Source organism: Anomaloglossus baeobatrachus, chromosome 5 (assembly GCF_048569485.1).
Source record: "Anomaloglossus baeobatrachus isolate aAnoBae1 chromosome 5, aAnoBae1.hap1, whole genome shotgun sequence".
In the NCBI taxonomy this organism is placed as follows: Eukaryota; Metazoa; Chordata; class Amphibia; order Anura; family Aromobatidae; genus Anomaloglossus; species Anomaloglossus baeobatrachus.
The window spans coordinates 443,821,513-443,843,541 of record NC_134357.1 but is presented as its reverse complement, the minus strand read 5'-3'; positions in this window follow the sequence as shown (position 1 = coordinate 443,843,541).

Below are 22,029 nucleotides of genomic sequence, written 5' to 3'. Positions count from 1 at the left end.
TCATGTCGAAAGTGACGCTCCCGACATCGTAGTGTGTAAATCCTAGATGATACGATTAACGAGCGCAAAAGCGTCGTGATCGTATCATCGGTGCAGGGTCGGAGAAAACCATAATTACGCTGCAGCGATGGTACGATGTTGTTCCTCGTTCCTGCGACAGCACACATCGCTGTGTGTAAAGCCGCAGGAACGAGGAACATCACCTTACCTGCCTCCAGCAGCTCACGCCGGCTATGCAGAAGGAAGGAGGTGGGCGGGATGTTTACGTCCCGCTCAGCTCCACCTCTCCGCTTCTATTGGTCGCCTGCCGTGTGACGTCACTGTGACGCCGCACAACCTGCCCCCTTAATAAGGAGGCGGATCGCCGGCCACAGTGAACTCGTAGGGGAGGTGAGTGCGTGTGAAGCTGCCGTAGCGATAATATTCGCTATGGCAGCTATCACTAGATATTGCACCTGCAACGGGGGCGGGGACTATCGCGCTCGGCATCGCAAGCATCGGCTTGCGATGTCGCAGCGTTCAAAGCCCGCCTTAGGTGAATGATACCCGTAATAATGATAAGGTAGAAGTATATGTAAAGTGGTGCCAGCTATAATAAATAAGCATGAATGAAAAATGAAATGCTTGACATTTAACATATTTAAAGTGGTGAAATGATTCACACATAGCAGAGAAAAGCATCTAAAATATTTACTTTAAACAATGTTACAGCATGGTCCAAGTGCATGGTAGCAACCAAAGTAAAGGGGGACTCCTAGTGCCGGACAAACCTGACACGCGTTTCACACAGCATGCTTCATCATTGGCTTTATAATTTGCTGCATATGACCTGTTATTAATGTGGAACTAAAATGGGAATTATTCCTTTCATTTTCTAAGGTTTGAAGGTAAAGGATGAAGAAGTGTGTCGGCCAGGGCTATGGGGTACTCGGTCCCGGGCCGTATATTTACGGGGGATGCTGTGTCACGGGTGTTTGCTGGCCGTTGCCCGGTTTCATGACCCTGGGTGCTTTTTAATGGGGAGTATTTACAGGGGAGATTAAAGTCATTGGTGTGATGCCACCTGGGTTGTGTTTAAGATGGTGGATCCGCCACTGCTGGGTTGGTTATCTCTAGGGCTGGTGGTAATGACAGCTATGGTGGTAGGCCCTCCACAGATAGGGCTGAGCCCGGGAGATGTATGATAGAGACTTTCGCCGAATAAGGGAGGCCACAACGGGGGTTGCAGTTTAACAGTTCTTTACTCACGGTTGGGCCCTTGGATGACTGGTTCAGATCCCTGTATTTCCAGTGCCAGTTTGATGACTCAGTTGCTCTGTCCCCGGGAGCCCTCAGAGTGGTTGGGTCCCCATAGCTTGAAGCAGGTTTGGGGGCCCCGACTGTCTTATGGCAGTTTCCTCGTCCGTACGGCGGGCAATGTGGACCCTGTAGGGCCGGTCAGTAGTTCCGATCCCTGATCCTCACTTTACTGCTGATGCCCCCGGATTTGTGGGTCAGTGAGGTCCATGAAGGTCCCCTCACTGTGCAGGTATTTGCCAGACCGTATGAAACTGACGCCTGACCTAGGGCCCTGTGCCCTGTCGGTTCTCTGGTCCCAGTGGTACTCGGGTGTACCTACCCTGGCGACCACTCTCCTGTGTCCCCGGGTCACCGTTACATGACCCAGCTCTAGGCACGTCTCTACTGCTTGACTCTCTACTCTTTACTGCATACAGTCCCCTCCCCTTTACTGCTCCGCCCTCTAGGTGGCCATCCCTTTGGTGTTTAACTAGCCAATTACCCCTGGTGTGTAGTGGAAACTGGGATTTTGGTGTGTGCTGATGTAGCGCCCCTGAAGCCATCAAGGTGCTACAAGGTTCTGCATCCCCACAAGGATGCGAAACCTACCCCCTAGGGCCCTGGGAGACTAGTGCAGGTAAACCAGAACCCAGGAAATCCCAATTTTCCCCAACAATCCCTCATACAATGGTGCAAAGCTAGGGTCGGACCAATGGATGGCCGCCTAGAGGTGGAGCCAGTCCAGTCCACTAGTTGACCAGGTGGCAGGGGCAGACTGTGGAGAGTAGTCAGACAGTAGAAGGAGAGGAGTGAAGGTGAACGTGAGGAGACGTTCTGACGCGGGGTTAACAGTAACCTGGTACCCAGGAGAGTAGTTGCCTTGTGGAGTACTCCTGGAACTACACACCGACGGGGTACAGGACCCTAGGACAGGAAAGAGCTCCAAGCCGACTTGTTAACACCTGCACAGCGAGGGGACCATCAAGGAACTCGCTGACCCTAAAAATCCGAAGACTCAGTAGCAAAGGGAGAACTGTGGACAGGACCAGAGACTCCAACCCCACAGGGTTCACGCTACCGTCAGGCGAATAGAAGTGGACAAACCACCAGACGGGGTCCCCCAGTTGCTCTACGCCACTGGGACACATTTACCAGATACAGGTGCAGGGGAAGAAGGTACCAGAGTACTAAACTGGCACTGGGACAAAGGGGACCTGGAGGTGAAACCAGACGGCCTTGGGTAACCAGTTACCACCAACCAGCAGTGAGTAAAAACTAGTTGCACTAAACCTCTGTGTGGACTACCTTCTTCCGGCGCCCGTCACATCATCCATCCTCTGGAGCCCGGCCCTGCTTGCGGAAGGCCTACCATCCAGGCTGCAATTAACACCAGCCCCAGTAGTGACGTTCTGCAGCGGCGGCTCCATATATATAGCCGCAACACCGCAAGCGGCGTCACGTATGAACATTACTTTAATCCCCTGTAAATACACCCCTATTACAAAAAGGGCCCAGGGCACGGAACTGGGCAACGGTGATCCCAGTGACATTCCCAAGATACACACTGCCCGGAACCGAGTACCCCATATCCCTGGGCACAACACTGATGTCACAGGCACTGGTGTTCTAGGTCCCTGGGGGTAGGCCCTGCATTCCGGTGAGGATGCAGTACCTGGTAGTGCCCTGAGTGGTTGTCTTGAAGCTAGTTATTTGAAAGAGGAAACTTTTAGTTTAGTAATGAAAATCTACCACCCCCGTGCCAGCAGCCGGGCTGCTCGGATCCGGATCCACGGTGGCTCGAGGGGTCTCCAGACGCGGGGGTCGTGTGGCCGCTCGAATAAAAAGGGAGGGGGAGAGTATTTACACCGGGCTGTTTGGTTAGAGTTCGTGACGCCACCCGTGGTGCGTAGTAAGATGAAGTACCACCGCTGCGATTGGGAGTACACGTGGCGATGGTGTGGGCAGCTAGGTGTTAAACCCCTTCACGGGTAGGGGGAATGCCCCGGGACTCGGTGATGTTGACGGGGAGGTGCCATTGGGACGGTAAGGGTCATTTTATGTACTCACTCAGTCCAATAACGCTGACACCGACAACTGTGGTAAACCAAAGTTCTTGACACCGCTGCCGCTGAGGGGGAGCACGCCTGGATCTCGTGCCCGTTGGTGTTGCCTGTTAGTCTGTGACTTTTGCCTTGGCACCTAGTTTTCTGTTTGATCCCTCTAGTGTGAAACTAATCGGGTCCCGCTCACCAGCAGGGCTAACTGGGTGAGCTTGCTCTCAGGGTTCACGCTTAGGATTTTCTGGACTATGTAGTGGGAAAGTCCTATCCCCCTCGTTGCGCTAGTACCCCGATTTTGGTGCGGGTGGAGAACGGATCTTGAAGGCTCCGTTCTCGTCGGGTAAATTGTCAGGACGCCTGAAGCTTCTTCCTGACCTAGGGTCCATGTACCCCGTCGTGCCCTGGCCCCTGCCCGGTGATGGCACAAGGCCACCGGCTGTCCTCCTCGACAGTCCGTGCCCCTTGTCACGATCCCCTGCGACCGGGGTCCAGCTCCTACCAGGCCCAGACCACCATCTGCCACCTAGTTGTTCCAAGGAGCCCAGCTCCTGACCTCCTCTCACTTTCACCTCCAACGCTACACTGGCCTACTTCTGACACTCCTGACCCCCCCCCCCTTAAGCAACCCCCCAAGTGGGCGACCCTATTCCACTCAGGCTGTCTACTGGTGTGTCTGGTGGGTGTGGTGCAGAGTGTTCCTAGGATTTTGATTAGCTTGTTCTTGGCAACACCAAAGGTTAGGGACCCGTAACCAAGGAGGAGATGGATACTGCACATTAGGGCAGATTGCACAATACCCTGTGAAGACCTGATAGGCCAGGGCGTCACAAAAACTTAGCTTGGCCTTTTACATACACAGACTACTTAAAGCGGTTGTCTTCTGGAACCAAGTTATCACCAAACTAAAGTATTTGGTTGATCATGTAGTGGGTGGGCCTACCCCCTACTAGTTTAACATAGTTACCCGGCATTGTGATTATTAAAAGTGTTGAATTTTATGTTTTTATGTGATGTGTTAGGGCACCCCCTAGTGGCCGGGTGGGACGGCTGTTGCCACCGGGGAGGAGGAGTCGGCCGGATATCTAGGCGAGGTCTGAATGTGTGTGGGAGAGAGATCCGGGTCAGCGGAGTGCGAGCATCTGCAGCGGCAAGTGTGATTGTGTGAGCGGAACATCAAGGGACACCAGAGGAGGAGGAGGTGGACGTAACCTCAGAGCCTATTCTGCCGGTGTGGGTCCGGTGTATGCTTGGCTGAATAGTGGGTGCCCGAAGGAAGTAGAGTACGGAGGGCATATCCCCACCCGAGGTGACGTTTGGTCAGAGTGTCCCCAGCTCCACTAATATTGCCGTGATCCGCTGACCGGAGTGGTTTTTTACCGGAGTGTCTGTCGAGCTGAGAGATCCGGGACAGCAGTGTGTGCACTTGGGCAGAGTGTGAGCGAAACAGCACGGGACACCGGAGATAAGGAGGTGGACGCAACCTCAGAGCCTATTCTGCCGGTGTGGGTCCGGTGTATGCTTGGCTGAATCGTGGGCGCCCGAAGGAAGTAGAGTACGGAAGGCATATCCCCACCCGAGGTGGCGTTTGGTCAGGGTGTCCCCAGCTCCACTGAAAGTCTACAACTGCCTGTTTCTTTACTGTCTGCTGTTCGGATTATTGGACTGTGCTGAATAAATGTTCTCTTTTATTGCATTCAACTCTTGCCTGAAGTCTTTTTGTGTAATGGAGAACGAAGACATTGACACACACTGTTTTAACTCTAAAGAAGTGATGAAGACAGGGATGAGCCTGCACCATAGTGCTGCCACGACTACACAGCCAGAGGCCTCCCTGCCTGGTCACTTCATGTGGCGTAGTCGGCAGGATACGAGTCCCTTGCCGGAGAACCAGGAGTCTGAAGACCAAGTAGTGCCTGAAGCACGGAATTCGGACTATGAAAGAAGATTCCCAGTCCCGTGGTGGGAAGAGAACCTAGTACCCGTAGCGTTGGACCGGGTACAAGATGGCGGCAAGGAGGCCGTTATCTGTGAGGAAGAGAAGGCGCGGAAAATTGGCGCCAAAAGAAGAGCCTGGGGCTGGCCGGCGCCGAAGAAAAAGGACAGAGTACTCCGCCCAAAGAGGGGAGGCGCCAGCTCCAGGGCATTAAAGACGAAGAAAAGGAAAAAGAAGTACCTCAGCGGAGGAGTCGAGATGATGCGCAAGGCTGGGGGTGGAGTTTGTTCAAGAGCGGGAAACGAAGACCCGCCTCCACTTCCTCCAGTCTCAGCGTCGACACCACCGCCATTACCAGCGATTCCGTTGAGAACCGAGATGGAGAACTTTGGGCAACCTGCGGAGTTGGCGACGACTATGGCCCTCATCAGTCTTGGCCGAGGCCGACCCCGGTTTGCCCCTGCTAACGAGGCCGCGATAGCGGATCTCCCCATTGGGCCGGGAGGCTCTACAAGACCGGACAAGGTCTCTTGGAAGACCTCATGGGACGCTCAAACCGGGAGCACCATTACAGAAGTGAAGGCGACCTATGCTACCCCGCCCATGCCAAGCCGTCCGGGGGTTGCTGTTTTCCCCTGGGACACCCCGCAGCTTAACGCCGCCGCCACACCATTTGTCCCGGTGCAGGAGTCGGCCGAAGAGTTAGCCGGGCGTCTAGAGGAGGACCACCTGGGCTTCTTCTGGGACCCAGTCATCGCCCCGCCGGAGAAGGCGCGCCCCAGTGTTCCGCCCCCGAAGCCTGATCCCGTCCGGGAACGGCTCCTGGCTGAGACCATAGTCCGGGAAATGCTGTCCGGTCCCGGTGGAGAGGATCTGGCCCAGCAGTTTGTGACCGGGGTGGTTGTTAAATTCAACCAGCAGGAGGGGTATGGATTCATCCGTGAAGTAGAGACCGGGGATGACTACTTCTACAACCGAGTTCACCTGGACGTAGAAGGACTCCCCAAGCGACTCCATACCCTGTGGCCGGGCGAGAAAGTCAGCTTCTTGCCGGACAAAGGTAGCCGCGGTCTGTTTGCGGTGTGTGTTTCCCGCATGCCCACCACCCGGGAAGCGGAGCAGTGGCAGGAGGAGATTGCGTGGGAGGAGCAGCAAGAGCGACGACAGAGCCGTACCAGACCGGCCGCGCCTCCTCAACCCCGGCGCGTACCGACGGCTGCCCCGGAAACAGAGGCAGAGCCAGCCCTCGATCCGGAGAGGCTTCCAACCGTGGTGGCGGTGACGCAAAATGTCAACAACAGACCAGTTTTCATGCTGGACGCGTCGCCCGCCGCACCACCACCGTCCCGGGCAGAGACGCCATCACCGCCAAGAGGTGCTGCAGCAGCTGTGCCGGAGGAGCCGTGCTACGCTCCGGTGTCTTTCAGGCGGATCCGCCGCCAGCCAGGACAATCTCTGGGGGCCTATATCCAGGCTCAAGCGGAAGAATGGAAGAGAGCCTGGCCCCCAGAGTAAGCTGTTCGCTCCAGCACCTGTGAAGACCGGAATTGTTGTAAACCGGCAGAAAGTTGCTTTTGTTGAAAAGTTTTACGGGCCTGTTGCCCTTCAGCAAAGACCGGGAGCGCTATTGAAGCCTCCGGGCACCTCCAGCAAAGACCGGGAGCGCTATTGAAGCCTCCGGGCGCACATCTAAGACCGGGAGCGCTATTGAAGCCTCCGGGCACCTACAGCAAAGACCGGGAGCGCTGTTGAGCCTCCGGGCGCTATCCAGAGACCGGGAGCGCTGTTGCGCCATCAAGCGCCCCTCAAGACCGGGAGCGCCGCTGAACTGGTGCCGCTGTTGAGGACTGAACCGAAAGGTTTTTATGTGTTTATGTGTTTAAGAGCCTTGCCGGGAGGCTCGGATTTTTAAGAGGGGAGGCATGTAGTGGGTGGGCCTACCCCCTACTAGTTTAACATAGTTACCCGGCATTGTGATTATTAAAAGTGTTGAATTTTATGTTTTTATGTGATGTGTTAGGGCACCCCCTAGTGGCCGGGTGGGACGGCTGTTGCCACCGGGGAGGAGGAGTCGGCCGGATATCTAGGCGAGGTCTGAATGTGTGTGGGAGAGAGATCCGGGTCAGCGGAGTGCGAGCATCTGCAGCGGCAAGTGTGATTGTGTGAGCGGAACATCAAGGGACACCAGAGGAGGAGGAGGTGGACGTAACCTCAGAGCCTATTCTGCCGGTGTGGGTCCGGTGTATGCTTGGCTGAATAGTGGGTGCCCGAAGGAAGTAGAGTACGGAGGGCATATCCCCACCCGAGGTGACGTTTGGTCAGAGTGTCCCCAGCTCCACTAATATTGCCGTGATCCGCTGACCGGAGTGGTTTTTTACCGGAGTGTCTGTCGAGCTGAGAGATCCGGGACAGCAGTGTGTGCACTTGGGCAGAGTGTGAGCGAAACAGCACGGGACACCGGAGATAAGGAGGTGGACGCAACCTCAGAGCCTATTCTGCCGGTGTGGGTCCGGTGTATGCTTGGCTGAATCGTGGGCGCCCGAAGGAAGTAGAGTACGGAAGGCATATCCCCACCCGAGGTGGCGTTTGGTCAGGGTGTCCCCAGCTCCACTGAAAGTCTACAACTGCCTGTTTCTTTACTGTCTGCTGTTCGGATTATTGGACTGTGCTGAATAAATGTTCTCTTTTATTGCATTCAACTCTTGCCTGAAGTCTTTTTGTGTAATGGAGAACGAAGACATTGACACACACTGTTTTAACTCTAAAGAAGTGATGAAGACAGGGATGAGCCTGCACCATAGTGCTGCCACGACTACACAGCCAGAGGCCTCCCTGCCTGGTCACTTCAATCTGACCACAGAGACCCGCACCCATTGTAATGGGTTTATCCCCTTTACAACGGAACGGGTATATGCATAGTCAACCACCACGTAATTTATTCTCTATGGAGCTGATCATGCCACTCGGCAGCCCATATGGAATTCATGGATCATGCACAAAGCCACTCCATTCTCCATGGGGATGAAAGTTCCCCACTCTGACAATTGTTTCAGATCGCAGTGGATGGACACCCGCCAAATTATAAAATATCATATTGATATGCAATCATTTGTCACCAGACAGCCCCCTTAATGGCAGTAGTACACCTGTAATAGTATATAATGACTAGAGAGATTAGAATTATTAGGAGCAGGATTTTAACCAACATTATTGTTCTTCTTCAAAAGCCATAGAATCCATCTTCTGTTTTATTAAATGTATAGAAAAGGTATTAATAGCGCGTCACAACTGCAAAAGTCTTCAACCCCAGGTGCTCCATAATTTGAGTCAAAGTAATCCACATTAGAAGAAAAGAGCCGGCACTTACGTAAGTCTTGTCTGAAAAATTCTTCACCTTAATTCCTGAAAGCAACATTACTGTAATGTGACTTAAAGTAAATAAAGGTGGAGATTTGTACATAGAAGAAGGGGAGACAGTTATTTTCTTCTTTTCTTCCTTGTTATGTTTGGCTGATCATTCTGTGGACATTACAGATAGTATCTGGTTGTAGATCATAACACGACTGAAGAGCTAATTATGACTGCCCCAACAGAGTTGGCTTTTCTGATGTCCGTCCAAGCCAGGGCATTATATATGGTTATGCCCTCAGGTCAGTAATGTGTTATATTACATACCTATAAAGAGATCCTATTCATTAATTTTTGACAACCAAAATGACACAAGTGCCTGATTATGTGTCGCCCAGGGACAAGGGGTACTCAGATCCGGGCCAAGGATCACTTCAGTAAGTATCACGGTGGCGTGACCCGGTCTGTGATCCCAGGCTCCACAGTAAGAAGGGGATTAGGTAAGGGAGATTGTCCGTGACGCCACCCGTGGTGTGCGGTGAGGTAACGGAGCACTGCCGCTGCCGGTTAATGCATCCCGGGGATGGTGGTGGGCAGCAAGGTGGTGATTTCCCTCCACGGGTAGGGTGTTGGTGTCCCGGGACCCCGGTGAGGTGGTGTAGAAATTGCCGGTTTCCGCAGCCTTCGGTATGCAGGGTGTTTAAGTCCCACACATGGTGCAGCAGCTCATGTTCTTTCCCTGCAGCCAGGTGCCTTTTTCTCCACTCTTTCTCTTTCTTTCCTCCTCAGCCGGGAACGGGGAGTCCCCTGCAGTGATCCGGGATCTCTTTCAATACCGGCGGGCCACTACCCTGCCCCGGTCACCTCAAGTCCCTTCCTCACTAACAGCCCTTTTGGAGCACGCTTCTGTAGCAGCCCGGGAGCTACAACTCCGGGCTCCTCTCCTCTCCCCACACACTCTGCTCCAGCCCCTCCCCTGCTGCTCTGTTTTGCTCTTACACTGGGGGGGGGGGGGTGTCTGTCCTGCTGCACTGGTTTGGGATCAGGTTACCAAGGAGGAGAATGACCTGCTCTTTGCTGGATTTCTGCAGGTCTGTGACACCCTGGTTTTGCCAGGGCGTCACACACCCCCTTGGTAAAACACAGCCCGTTCTCAGGCTGTCTGGGCACCGACATTTATTGTAACGGGAAAAAGAAAGTGCACACATTACAACTATACATTTTCCCACATCGGGAGGTACGTTTACTAAAACTTTAACTATCCTGCCACCCCCCCACCTGCTGTGCAGATGGCCTCCTCAGGGAACTTGAGGACGCTCAACAAGGGTGACAGTCCATAAAACAGTCAACTTTAAACTCGCGGGTAGCCGTCCATGCTCCGCTACCACTGCTGCTGCCGCCACTCCCAGTACGGGGCACGGGTTCCGTGCTCTGCCTCCTGCTTAGGAGCCAGGCCCACTCGGATGCCCTCGGTGCCGGCTTCAACCGGCCTCGCTAACTGCCGAGAGCCCCATTGCTCAGTGGCCTGCTCCTCCTCTCTGCAGGTGCACTCCGGCTGCTCCACAGCCAGGACGGGGTACCTGGGAGCGGCAGGCGCCGCATCTGAGGCAGACTTCCAATCGGGTGCCACCTCCGTTGCGGCCGGGCGGACTGCCGGAGCCGACATCATCACCGTTGCGGCCGGGCGGACTGCCGGAGCCGACGTCATCACCGTTGCAGCCGGGCGGACTGCCGGAGCCGACGTCATCACCGTTGCAGCCGGGCGGACTGCCGGAGCCGATGTCATCACCGTTGCGGCCGGGCGGACTGCCGGAGCTGATGTCATCACCGTTGCGGCCAGGTGGACTGCCAGAGCCGGGTGAGATGTCATCGGGGTTGCGGCTACTGCTTGTCCAGGAACGGAATTAGGCAAAGTCCTGGCGTCCCTGCCTTTACAGTCCTGGTCACATGAACTGCAGTCCCTTCCTACTCCTTCCCCTTGGTACTCGGGAGCAGTCTTTCTAGCAACTTTTAAAGTTTTCCTTTCGCTTCCGGTCCTCTGGAGCTTCCGCCCGCGTTTTCAGGGGGCGGAGCCTCTTTTTCACGCCCGCCGCTCGGGGAAGAAGGCGCCAAGCTGTTGTTTTTGGCGCCTAAAATGGCGGCTAAAATGTCGGACTTCGGGATTTTTCCTCAGCGGGATGCCGCTAACGGACGGGACAAGGCGCACTTCCACCGGTAAGTGGATGGGTTCGATCCTGTTCGTGACGCCAAAATGTGTCGCCCAGGGACAAGGGTACTCAGATCCGGGCCAAGGGTCACTTCAGTAAGTATCACAGTGGCGTGACCCGGTCTGTGATCCCAGGCTCCACAGTAAGAAGAGGATTAGGTAAGGGAGATTCCTCCACCGAGGAGTTAACAGTCCTGGAGGCGGGAAAGAAGGTCAGGGAGATAGTGGAAAGGAGTAGAGAGTGAGAGTCAGGGAAGTAGTAGTGGAGGAACTGACTGGCCGTGTCCGGGTACGTGGCCCGGGCACCTGACAGCAAGGTTGGCAGACGGTGGTGACGGTCTGCAGGAGAGGCAGATTGACGCACAACCGTAAGGACCGGGGATGGGCGGTGGCCCGCCGGTACCGGACCTGGGAGCGAAGAGAAGCCAGCACCATCCGGCAGGGCCTACGGACCCCGACCAGGCTAGGAGTCGCCGTTAAACCAGTCAAATCCGTCAGCTACGGGAACCTCCGGGGTTTCCCAGCAATAAAGACCCGACTGAAGGCAACCGTCCAAACCGTGAGGGAGATAAAGCTACCGCCAGAGCTAGAGCTCCCAGGGCCAGAGCCTGCGGGCAACAAAAGGGGCTCCCTTAGCCAACACACCGCTGGGGAGCGGGTTACCGGTGGGAAGCCATCGGGGCCAAGAACATAACACCGGTGCAGGGAGAGACCGTTACCGCCAACCGACCGGGAGTGACCGCCGCAGCTGTCTGTGGGACTCGTCCATCCAGCCGTTTGTTTTACAAGAGACTCCGTGTGCATTACTGGCTGAGTAAGTACCACCGTGCCATCTGGCACTGCACTGCCCCGCGACCCTGCACCTGGCCAGGCCCCGCAATCCACAAAACAGACAATATCTCCGGGCCCCGGGACTACCAAAATCCCCCTACCCACGGATGAGAGAGAAACATCCCAGCTGCTCCCTGTCATCGCTCCCGGGATCCCCGTACAGAGCAGCAGTGGTGCCCCAACCTCACCACACACCGTGGGTGGCGTCACGAACCGACATCCCAAACCCCAACAAACCACCCTTTTCACTCACGGGCGAGGAGCGCCGCTCGAGTCCCTGGATCCGGCCCACCGCTCGAGCCACCGAGCAGCAGCAGCGCCGGACCCGAGCGTGGTGAGCGCAGCGTCCCCTCCCCGCCCGCGACACATGTAGTTGGCCAAACACATCCCAAATGGCTTTACTCCCATTGAGGAGCGTGGGGACAGCCTTTAAATAGTTTTCTTACATGTGGCTTCAAATAAACTATTGTGCCGCCCCGACGCAAGCAGTCGGGCTGCTCAGATCTGGATCCGCGGTGTGGCTCCGGACCCGGGGGTCTCGCGGACACTTCAAATAAAAAGGGATTTTGGTTGTATGTGGGATTTTCTATATTGTCCGTGACGCCATCCACGGCGTGTGGTAAGATGGGGTACCACCGCTGCTATTAGGAAGCACCCGGGGCGTTGGAATGGCAACAAGTTGTTTTAACCCTCCGTGAGTAGGGGTGGATGTCCCGGGGCCCAGTGTTGCTGTGCTGAGGATGGTGGCTGCAGGGGCCGGCGCGCCCGGTCAGACCGTTGGATGTTAGTGTACTCACAGTCAAAGAAATCACACAAGTCCAGCGGTAAACCAAGGTGCCAGTGGCCGGCCGCCGCAGCCGGGTGTATTCTGGTCCCCCACCCGGGGTGATGGTCTGTGTCACTTTCCTCTGCATGGTTTAGTTCTCTTTGGACTTCCCATTGTGGAACACGGGAGTCTGCTCCCAGAACTACAGGTGGGAGCCTTGCCCGCAGACGCTGACCCGTGGGATCTAAAGAGGCCCTGGCGGATGCCCTATCCCCCGCGGTGGGCTGCTAGTCTGCTCTTTTGGGACTTTTGGTGGGACAGGACCTATAATCCTATGGGGAGATAAGGTATGCACACCAGTGACTATGGAAGGGGAATACATGGAATAGCAGAAACTGCTGTGTGAATACTGACATGAAAAATTCAATAGCTATTTGTAAGAATGAAATGTGAAAAATGGAACCTGCATTACTGCCATGAATATATGAATAAAGAGAAATTTAGCTACTGAATTGATCAATGCAGAAGAGCCCCAACACTACGCCAAAGTATTTCTCTACGTTGGGGTCCCTAGCTTGTGTGTCCTCTCATGCAGTTAAAAAACTTACCGTGTATGGGACGCTGAGACCCAGGCTATATATACGATGTGGATTGGCAATAGGTGTGTATGGGGAGGGTTCACAAACGAAAAACTACTAACATTAAGGAATAACGTTTGGAACTCCATTCTATGTCTGAACTGGGTGCAAAAAACCAAAAAAACATCACTATGGGGAGATAAGGTATGCACACCAGTGACTATGGAAGGGGAATACATGGAATAGCAGAAACTGCTGTGTGAATACTGACATGAAAAATTCAATAGCTATTTGTAAGAATGAAATGTGAAAAATGGAACCTGCATTACTGCCATGAATATATGAATAAAGAGAAATTTAGCTACTGAATTGATCAATGCAGAAGAGCCCCAACACTACGCCAAAGTATTTCTCTACGTTGGGGTCCCTAGCTTGTGTGTCCTCTCATGCAGTTAAAAAACTTACCGTGTATGGGACGCTGAGACCCAGGCTATATATACGATGTGGATTGGCAATAGGTGTGTATGGGGAGGGTTCACAAACGAAAAACTACTAACATTCCGTCCCATACACGGTAAGTTTTTTAACTGCATGAGAGGACACACAAGCTAGGGACCCCAACGTAGAGAAATACTTTGGCGTAGTGTTGGGGCTCTTCTGCATTGATCAATTCAGTAGCTAAATTTCTCTTTATTCATATATTCATGGCAGTAATGCAGGTTCCATTTTTCACATTTCATTCTTACAAATAGCTATTGAATTTTTCATGTCAGTATTCACACAGCAGTTTCTGCTATTCCATGTATTCCCCTTCCATAGTCACTGGTGTGCATACCTTATCTCCCCATAGTGATGTTTTTTTGGTTTTTTGCACCCAGTTCAGACATAGAATGGAGTTCCAAACGTTATTCCTTAATGTTAGTAGTTTTTCGTTTGTGAACCCTCCCCATACACACCTATTGCCAATCCACATCGTATATATAGCCTGGGTCTCAGCGTCCCATACACGGTAAGTTTTTTAACTGCATGAGAGGACACACAAGCTAGGGACCCCAACGTAGAGAAATACTTTGGCGTAGTGTTGGGGCTCTTCTGCATTGATCAATTCAGTAGCTAAATTTCTCTTTATTCATATATTCATGGCAGTAATGCAGGTTCCATTTTTCACATTTCATTCTTACAAATAGCTATTGAATTTTTCATGTCAGTATTCACACAGCAGTTTCTGCTATTCCATGTATTCCCCTTCCATAGTCACTGGTGTGCATACCTTATCTCCCCATAGTGATGTTTTTTTGTTTTTTTGCACCCAGTTCAGACATAGAATGGAGTTCCAAACGTTATTCCTTAATGTTAGTAGTTTTTCGTTTGTGAACCCTCCCCATACACACCTATTGCCAATCCACATCGTATATATAGCCTGGGTCTCAGCGTCCCATACACGGTAAGTTTTTTAACTGCATGAGAGGACACACAAGCTAGGGACCCCAACGTAGAGAAATACTTTGGCGTAGTGTTGGGGCTCTTCTGCATTGATCAATTCAGTAGCTAAATTTCTCTTTATTCATATATTCATGGCAGTAATGCAGGTTCCATTTTTCACATTTCATTCTTACAAATAGCTATTGAATTTTTCATGTCAGTATTCACACAGCAGTTTCTGCTATTCCATGTATTCCCCTTCCATAGTCACTGGTGTGCATACCTTATCTCCCCATAGTGATGTTTTTTTGTTTTTTTGCACCCAGTTCAGACATAGAATGGAGTTCCAAACGTTATTCCTTAAGGACCTATAATCCTGTCCTCAACTGGTGAATTGACAAAGCTGGTGGTTCCAGTCCTTGCTTCAGGGTCCAAGGTACCCCCTCTGTGCACGGTTTCCGGGTCGGTTCTCCAGTGTCTGTACCAGCGGGCTCATACCATTTTTCCGGTCCACCTCGGATCTCCAGCAGCCATCTTCCCGTCTCCTGACAGACAAGGACCACCGTCTGCCACCTAGCCAGCACGCCGGGGCTCCAACCCCGACGCCTTTCCTCTCTGGCTTCCACTTGAACTTCACTTTCTCCTCTCCTCTCTCAACTCCACTCCGCACTCAACTCTGAGCTCAACTCTGAGCTCAACTCTGAGCTCAACTCTGAGCTCAACTCTGAGCTCAACTCTGAGCTCAACTCTGAGCTCAACTCTGAGCTCAACTCTGAGCTCAACTCTGAACTCAACTCTGAACTCAACTCTGAACTCAACTCTGAACTCAACTCCTTTCCTTTCTCCCGCCCCGGGTTCTCTAGAGCCCTAGGTGGGTGTTTTCCTTTTGCCTGGTCCCGCCCACTGGTGTGCCTTTCCTACCCTGGTGGGGGTGACTAGGGTTTTGTCGGCTCGATGTAATCCTGTGAGGGAAGGTGTAGTGTGGGGGTCAACTTGTGTGTGACCACCTGGTGGCGCCAGGGCATCACACTATGATTTGCCTTTAATTCGAGGCAAGAAAATCGCATCACATATGAATTGCTCATGGACAACATTTTTCCAACTAAATGCAGACTCGCATTGCACTCGGACAGCGCTCGTACAACTCTCCGGCATGAGAATCAAACCGATTTGTCATACGCAAGTGTGACTTCAGCCTTACTAGAAGACCGGCCCGGAGGCATCTGCACCTCTACACCCCAGTCCAGCCCACCCCTGGTTCTGTGCAATGAACTGGTGAATTAAGCATGTCTACTATGTCAAATCTCAACAACAGAGTCAAAATCCCTTTATTTCTCACACATAAAGCAAGGCCTCATATAACAAAGGTTGTGATAATTTCGGTTTAGCCATTAAAGAGTTAGCTGTACAGGAATTTGGAGCTGCCTTGCAAAAAGATAAAACTGCAGCTTCTTTGACAAAAATATATTGAAATGATTCAGTGAAGAATCTTGGACATTTTAGATGGGGGAAGATGCCAAATCCTCGTCTTACATCCATCTGCAAAGCATTGATCTTTACGCTTGTAAGAAATTTTGAGGTTATGCCGATATTTTTATTATCCCACAGAGTTCAGAAACATTTAAAAATCCAAGATCCACAAACCTTGAAATGGAGGTCACCAGAGTTCATTTATTATGGTGAACTAACAGCAAAAACCTCCGTGTGGTCATTTGGGATTCTGCTATATGAGATCTTTACACTGGGACAAAGCCCATATACAGGTGAGAAAAATAATGTCTTATGCAGTAGATAAAGTCCAAAAAGTTGATAAATATGCATAACAACAAAAACCCTCACTGTGGCCTAATCCATTCCCGCCTTGATTATTGTAATTCTCTATTAATTGGCCTCCCCCTCACCAGTCCATCCTTAAAGCGCACCAATCACCAGGATTTTCCTATATAACCTAAAGTCAGTGCTATCTGGCTGATTCTACACATACCTTTAGGTGTCAGCTCGGATATATAGTTTTTGACATGCAAGCAAATAAAGTTTGTAAAATGTACAGCTTTTTGATTGACAGCAGCTGCCGAATAGCTAATAGCTGTGGTGGATTTTGATAATGATTCCAATCCCCTTGCCTGTCCGTCTTCCCCCTCTCTTTTATTTATGCTAATTCCATTATAGAAGCGTTTTACTAACATCTTCACTAAGATGGCGTCCGAGTTGGCGCCTGCCCATAGTGTTTATCTCTGGCGCCATCTTTGTGAAGATCGTGTGACCTCAGGTTACTCTTTCTTTGGTTGAGCCTAGAATGTATGGGTTCCTTCCTGGTTAGTGGGCTTGAAAGGCTTGGCTAGTGTGCGTGACCAGCTTGGTTGGTGAGCGTGGCGATGTTTCCTCCTGTCCACTATAATCATGCAAGGGGGGGGCTTCACCCCCTTGCACCCCCGCCACCTGGGGGTCTTACCTCCAGACCCCCGTTTCCATGCCCTCGCATCTTCTGTTCTTGTGACCGCGGGAGCAAGAGCAATGGAGACCACTCCCAGCAACATCTGATCGCACAGCAAAGGACGCAATCAGCTGGAGAGCAGACGCTGACACCAGACGCTGGAGACCAGAACAGAGGAACAAGCAACGCCAGCATGCCAGGACAGCAGCGGTCATCTCACCGTCCCGCATGCAGGATATATGAACATACCTGCAGAACGGAGAAATGAATGCTGCTGTCCTGGCACACTGTCAGATTGTTCCTCCGGTCTGGTCTGCAGTGTCTGGTCTCCAGCGGATCGCGTCCTGCGCTATGCGATCAGCCATTCCTGGGGGCACTTTCTATCTCTGTTGTGACCGCTCTCACGGTAGGGGCTGGGGGCATATACATCACAGTAGGGACTGGGAGCATATACATCACAGTAGGGGCTGGGGGCATATACATCACAGTAGGGACTGGGGGCATATACATCACAGGAGGGGATGGGGGAATATACATCACAGGAGGGGCTGGGGGCATATATATATCACAGGAGTGGCTTGGGGCATATACATCACAGGAGGGGCTTGGGGCATATACATCACAGGAGGGGCTGGGAACATATACATCATAGGGGGGGCTGGGAGCATATACCTCACAGGCGGGACTGGGGGCATATACCTCACAGGCGGGGCAGGGGGCATATACATCAAAAGAGGGGTTGGGAGCATACGCATCACAGGAGGGGTTGGGAGCATATACATCTCCCCAGCCCCTTGTGTGATGTATGTGCCACCAGTGTCTCCTGTGATGTATATACAGCAGTCCCAGCGTCTCCTATGTGATGTATATGCCCCCAGCCCCTCCAGAGATGTAAGTGTCTCCTGTCATTTACATACAGCAGTCCCTGTGTCTGTTATGTGATATATATGGTTTACCAATCTTATTATCACAAATATTTGACTGTACTCCAGACCGAGACATACCTGGGAAAGCAGATGTGAGACCGAACATGACAGCCACACCAAACAGAAGTAGTTCCAACCACCACAGTAGGGGTGAGTTAATTGTTTGACCAAATATAATAGGGTCATTTTCACATTGAAGATTTTGTGCAGCCCCCGAAGGTTAATAGAAATTTCCAAATGGCCCTCGGTGGAAAAACGGTTCCCCACCCCTGCATTAGATCATTGGCTGATCTTGTGATCAGCTCTTTTAGTTAATATTTATGCAAATCAAAAAAGATCCATGGAGCCTCTGTTAGGAGTCTTGACACAGCAAATTGCCAGATATCCCTCCGGGAAGGACCTAGCCAAGGAGTGGCTCTTTTTAGGAGACCACCATAACCACCATATTAAGTGGCCCTTTTAGTCGATATCAAATTCTTTGACGAGTTTAAAGATATGACAAGGGAAATACCAAGGCCAGGTATCCATCCACAGACAGCTGCTTCTAGGTGTTCCCCCTCATCAGTGTGGAGTAGCATTCTGGATAGCTGGGAGCAATGCCTAGTAGACCAGCAAGGCAAAACAATCACTGATCTCGGGGAGACCAGCCAGAGAAAACACTGCCGGCAGCCAACAAAGGCGCTCAACACAGTGAAATCCTAGGTGCATTGCCCCCTGGGAAGTATGCAAATTAAAAAAGGTCAGTGGAGCCTCTGTTAGGAGTCTCAACACAGAAAATAGCCAGATATCACTCCGAGAAGGACCTAGCCAAGGAGGGGCTCTTTTTAGGAAACCACCATAACCCCCATATTAAGTGGCCCTTTTAGTCAATATCAAACTCTTTGACGAGTTTAAAGATATGACAAGGAAAATACCAAGGCCAGATATCCATCCACAGACAGCTGTTTCGGGGTATTGCCCCTCATCAGTGTGGAGTAGGATTCTGGCTAGGTGGGAGCATTTAATCGCGCTGTTGTAGTGGGTGGGCCTACCCCCTACTAGTTTAACATAGTTACCTGGCATTGTGATTATTAAAAGTGTTGAATTATATGTTTTTATGTGATGTGTTAGGGCACCCCTAGTGGCCGGGTGGGACGGCTGTTGCCACCGGGGAGGAGGAGTCGGCCGGATATCTAGGCTAGGTCCGAATGTGTGTGGGGTAGAGAGATCCGGGTCAGCGGAGTGCGAGCATCTGCAGCGGCAAGTGCGATAGTGTGAGCGGACCATCAAGGGACACCGGAGAGGAGGAGGTGGACGTAACCTCAGAGCCTATTCTGCCGGTGTGGGTCCGGTGTATGCTTGGCTGAATAGTGGGTGCCCGAAGGAAGTAGAGTACGGAGGGCATATCCCCACCCGAGGTGACGTCTGGTCAGAGTGTCCCCAGCTCCACTAATATTGCCGTGATCCGCTGACCGGAGTGGCTTCTACCGGAGTGTCTGTCAAGCTGTGAGATCCGGGACAGCAGTGTGTGCACTTGGGCAGAGTGTGAGCGAAACAGCACGGGACACCGGAGATAAGGAGGTGGACGCAACCTCAGAGCCTATTCTGCCGGTGTGGGTCCGGTGTATGCTTGGCTGAATCGTGGGTGCCCGAAGGAAGTAGAGTACGGAGGGCATATCCCCACCCGAGGTGGCGTTTGGTCAGGGTGTCCCCAGCTCCACTGAAAGTCTGCAACTGCCCTGTTTCTTTACTGTCTGCTGTTCGGATTATTGGACTGTGCTGAATAAATGTTCTCTTTTATTGCATTCAACTCTTGCCTGAAGTCTATTTGTGTAATGGAGAACGAAGACACTAGCACACACTGTTTTAACCCTAAAGAAGTGATGAAGACAGGGATGTGCCTGCACCATAGGGCTGCCACGACTACACAGCCAGAGGCCTCCCTGCCTGGTCACTTCATGTGGCGTAGTCGGCAGGATCCGAGTCCTTTGCCGGAGAACCAGGAGTCTGAAGACCAAGTAGTGCCTGAAGCACGGAATTCGGACGATGAAAGAAGATTTCCAGTCCCATGGTGGGAGGAAGAAGTGCCCAAGGCGTTGGACCGGGTACAAGATGGCGGCAAGGAGGCCGTTATCTGTGAGGAAGAAAGGGCGCGAAAAGTAGGCGCCAAAAGAAGAGCCTGGGGCTGGCCGGCGCCGAAGAAAAAGGACAGAGTACTCCACCCAAAGAGGGGAGGCGCCAGCTCCAGGGCATTGAAGACTAAGAAAAGGAAAAAGAAGTACCTCGGCGGAGGAGTCGAGATGATGCGTGAGGCTGGGGGTGGAGTTTGTTCAAAAGCGGGAAACGAAGACCCGCCTCCACTTCCTCCAGTCTCAGCGTCGACACCACCGCCATTACCAGTGATTCCGTTGAGAACCGAGATGGAGAACTTTGGGCAACCTGCGGAGTTGGCGACGACTATGGCCCTCATCAGCCTTGGCCGAGGCCGACCCCGGTTCGCCCCCTGCTAGCGAGGCCGCGATAGCGGATCTCCCCATTGGGCCGGGAGGCTCTACGAGACCGGACAAGGTCTCTTGGAAGACTTCGTGGGACGCTCAAACCGGGAGCACCATTACGGAAGTGAAGGCGACCTATGCTACCCCGCCCATGTCAAGCCGTCCGGGGGTTGCTGTTTTCCCTTGGGACACCCCGCAGCTTAACGCCGCCGCCACACCATTTGTTCCGGTGCCGGAGTCAGCCGAAGAGTTAGCCGGGCGTCTAGAGGAGGACCACCTGGGCTTCTTCTGGGACCCAGTCATCGCCCCGCCGGAGAGGGCGCGTCCCAGTGTTCCGCCCCCGAAGCCTGATCCCGTCCGGGAACGGCTCCTGGCTGAGACCATAGTCCGGGAAATGCTGTCCCGGGCCCGGTGGAGAGGATCTGGCCCAGCAGTTCGTGACCGGGGTGGTTGTTAAATTCAACCAGCAGGAGGGGTATGGATTCATCCGTGAAGTAGAGGACCGGGGATGACTACTTTTACAACCGAGTTCACCTGGATGTAGAAGGACTCCCCAAGCGACTCCATACCCTGTGGCCGGGCGAGAAAGTCAGCTTCTTGCCGGACAAAGGCAGCCGCGGTCTGTTTGCGGTGTGTGTTTCCCGCATGCCCACCACCCGGGAAGCGGAGCAGTGGCAGGAGGAGATTGCGTGGGAGGAGCAGCAAGAGCGACGACAGAGCCGTACCAGACCGGCCGCGCCTCCTCAACCCCGGCGCGTACCGACGGCTGCCCCGGAAGCAGAGGCAGAGCCAGCCCTCGATCCGGAGAGGCTCCCAACTGTGGTGGCGGTGACGCAAAATGTCAACAACAGGCCAGTTTTCATGCTGGACGCGTCGCCCGCCGCACCACCACCGTCCCGGGCGGAGACGCCATCACCACCAAGAGGTGCAGCAGCAGCTGTGCCGGAGGAGCCGTGCTACGCTCCGGTGTCTTTCAGGCGGATCCGCCGCCAGCCAGGACAAACTCTGGGGGCCTATATCCAGGCTCAAGCGGAAGAGTGGAAGAGGGCCTGGCCCCCAGAGTAAGCTGTTCGCTCCAGCACCTGTGAAGACCGGGATGGTTGTAAACCGGCAGAAAGTTGCTTTTGTTGAAAAGTTTTACGGGCCTGTTGCCCTTCAGCAAAGACCGGGAGCGCTATTGAAGCCTCCGGGCACCTTCAGCAAAGACCGGGAGCGCTATTGAAGCCTCCGGGCACCTTCAGCAAAGACCGGGAGCGCTATTGAAGCCTCCGGGCACCTTCAGCAAAGACCGGGAGCGCTATTGAAGCCTCCGGGCGCACATCTAAGACCGGGAGCGCTGTTGAGCCTCCGGGCGCTATCCAGAGACCGGGAGCGCTGCTGCGCCATCAAGCGCCCCTTAAGACCGGGAGCGCCGCTGAACTGGTGCCGCTGTTGAGGACTGAACCGAAAGGTTTTTATGTGTTTATGTTTTTATGTGTTTAAGAGCCTTGCCGGGAGGCTCGGATTTTAAGAGGGGAGGCATGTAGTGGGTGGGCCTACCCCCTACTAGTTTAACATAGTTACCTGGCATTGTGATTATTAAAAGTGTTGAATTATATGTTTTTATGTGATGTGTTAGGGCACCCCTAGTGGCCGGGTGGGACGGCTGTTGCCACCGGGGAGGAGGAGTCGGCCGGATATCTAGGCTAGGTCCGAATGTGTGTGGGGTAGAGAGATCCGGGTCAGCGGAGTGCGAGCATCTGCAGCGGCAAGTGCGATAGTGTGAGCGGACCA